This window comes from Ursus maritimus, unplaced genomic scaffold (assembly GCF_017311325.1).
Source record: "Ursus maritimus isolate PB19 unplaced genomic scaffold, ASM1731132v1 scaffold_15, whole genome shotgun sequence".
NCBI lineage: Eukaryota > Metazoa > Chordata > Mammalia > Carnivora > Ursidae > Ursus > Ursus maritimus.
Genome location: NW_024423897.1, coordinates 23,917,568 through 23,920,822, shown reverse-complemented (window position 1 = coordinate 23,920,822; position 3,255 = coordinate 23,917,568).

Genomic DNA, 3,255 nt, shown 5'->3' with positions numbered 1-3,255 from the left:
TGAGCTGGGCAAACGAGAGGGGCACCCCGATTCTGAGGCAGAATGATTCCTAGCCCTGCTATCCACTGGACTGTCAAGAAGGGTCCCTTCAGCAGACAGGGACAGACATCCGCACGCAGGTACATGCCAAGAGGGACACAGGCCCCAGAAAGAGCTTCGGCAAGCTCGGGCTTTTCTCATAGAGCTTCCTCAGTGTTCAAGTTTTTGCCATTTCTGTTTTCATTTCCTGGTTTCTTCTCACATCCTTCCTCTTCCCCCGCCAAAGTAGTTACTACAAATTCTAACAATTTCTACTTTCATGTCTCGGTTGTTATCTATTGCAAGTCCCCTCCCTACCCCCGCCCCTGGTCTCCATAGACGAGATGACTTATTATTCAGTTCACCCACTTTTGGTTAAATTGTATCTCAGTTTCTTCACCAAAAATGGGTAGTCAAAAGGAAGGACCCTGTGGCCATGACTGGATATTCTAGGATTCTGAGAGCATGACTTTTATTACGATTATGATTAAGTTACACTTTTTAAAAAGTTTTTATTTATTTATTTGACAGAGAGAGAGGGGCGTCGAGAGAGGGAACACAGGCAGGGGGAGTGGAAGAGGAAGAGGCAGGCTCCAAATAGAGCAGGGAGCCCGATGTGGGGCTCGATCCCAGGACCCTGGGATCACGCCCTGAGCCGAAGGCAGACGCTTAACGACTGAGCCACCCATGCGCCCCTAAATTACACTTTTTGATAGGACTCGTCATGGGGTGAAGGGATGGTAAAATAGGCCAAGGGAATTAAGAGCACACTTTCCATGGTGAGCACGGAGAAATGTGTAGAACTGTTGAGTCACTATGTTGTACACCTGAAACTAATGTAACATTGTATGTTCATTATACTTAAATTAAAAAAAAATCGTACTCTCGGTGAAAAATCTCACAGAACAGATAAGTAAAAGATGAAAGTCAAAGCCTACCGTCCTGCCCTCCCCACCAGCCCATCTCCCCGTCACCAGGCCCCTATATTAAACATCGCTAACTGCTTCTGAGTGTCTTTCCAGAGTATATTTGTGAAAACAGAAACATATGTTATTTATACAAAAAGGTGATATACATACGATTTTGTTTCAACCCTTTTCCTTTGGTCTCTTAGAGATCTTTTAGAGATCTTTATCACGCATATCGATCTCATTCTTTTGAAAGGCAGGATAAAATCCTCTGTGCAGTCGCACTCATTTTTTGAATCTATCTACCCCTCTCCCTGTTGATACATATTTGTGCTGTTACGCAGATGCCACGTACCATGGTTTGTTTAACAAATGAAGAGATGTTACACTGTTGTACAGAGAGCCCTTTCATTTATAGTTTGGATATTGCTTCATATCAGCTGGTACAGAGCTTCCTCTTTTTTTTTTTTTTAAATAATGGATTCTAATTTTTAGAGCAGTTGCAGGTTCCCAGCAAAGTTGAGAGGAAGTTGCAGAGATTTCTCATACACCCGTGTATATATAAGTGGGGGGCTNNNTATATATATATATATATATATATATATATATACCAGCGAGGTATATTTGTTACTGTTGGTGAACTTACATTGACAGATCGTAGTCACCCAAAGGCCATAGCTTACGCCGGGGTTCACTCTTGGGGTTGCACAGTCTGAAGATTTTAACACACGTACAATGACATATATCCACCATCGTCGTTTCATGAGGAATATCCACTGCCCTAAAAATCCTCCGTGCTCTGCCTCTTCATTTCTCCCTCCCCGCTAACCTCTGACAACCTCTGGTCTCTTTACTCTCTCCCTAATTTTGGCTTTTCCTGAAATTCATATAGTTGGAGTCACATAGTGCGTGTAGCCTTGTCAGATGGACATCTTCCACTTAGTAATATGCATTTACGTTTCTTTCATATCTTTTCATAGCTAAATAGCTCATTTCTTTTTAGTGCAGGATAAGACCCCATCGTCCGCATGGACCAAAGTTCATTTATCCATCGACCTACTGAAGGACCTCTTGGCTGCTAGCAAGTTTGGCAATGATGAATAAAGCTGCTATAAATATCTGCATTCGCGTAATCTTCCATGCATGTCAATACATTAATTTATGCAGCTTTATTTCCAGTTTTTGTTTTTACTACGTTAAATAATATGCCAAATAATTTTTTTTTCTTTTGCTAAATTGCAGTGACCATCCTTTCCATCTATGTGTTACAGATCTGAGCTCTTGGGACAATGACTGTGTAACTGTGTAATGTGTGATAACAGCATCTTCCTGAGTCTTGTTCCAGCCCTGAGTTTTTGTAAAGCATTATATTTTGCTGGTGTGGTAGATAAGAAAATGTTTCTTGCTGTTTCTGGATTTTGCACGCAGATCCACTCACTTCCTCTCAGGCTACGTGGCCCAGATGACCACCCCATATGTTCCCACAGCTTGCCACCCGTCCCTCCGCCCGTGTCAGCCTGAACTCTCCCCTTGCTGAGGTCTGTCCTGTATTTTCTCGCAGTAATAAACACAGTCCCTATAGGAAAGTAGCCCTTTCCTGGCAACGAGCCTCACAGTCACACACACAAGTGTGCATTTGATTCACCACCAGTCCGGGGGTGGCAGATAGGAGAAGGTCCAAATCTGCTTCACAAATGAGGAAGCCAAGACCTGGCACCAAGCAAAGAGCCGTGGGGACAGCACCAAGTCGCTCCCTTGCCGCCTTGGTTTCTTTCCTCATCCGCCCCTCTGGCAAGGGCTGCTGGGCACACCTCTGTGAAATAGTCTCGTTTATCCCACTGTGGGCTTTTTTCCGGACTGTCCCACCCCCTTCCATGATTTCCTGTACACCTTAACTCCTCATCCCAGCGTTCAGGGACTTCCAAAGTACGTAGCCCGAATCCCACCTTACAGTTCCCCTACCCATGAACCAGGTGGCCGACCTCTCCTGGAATAATTGCTGTTTCTCAAGCATGGTTCAAAGTTTCCCACTTCTACATCCGTTCCCACGGTTTCTTCTCTGTGGCGTTCCCTCCTTCCACACCGATCAAGGTCACGTGGTCCTCCACGCCCAGCTGATGGCCACCAACCGAATGCAGCTCTTCGATTTCTCTTCATCGTCCCTCACATAACTAACAAGGCCAGGCTTCTGTTAATGCAGATCTATTTTAAGCCTCTTTTACAGCCTTTATCACACACCCTGTCAAATCATTAGTCTTCTTATCTTTGTCGGGTTCCAGTAAATACTCGAGAGGCAGTACCACGTTTAACAGCTACCGGTGACCCCCTA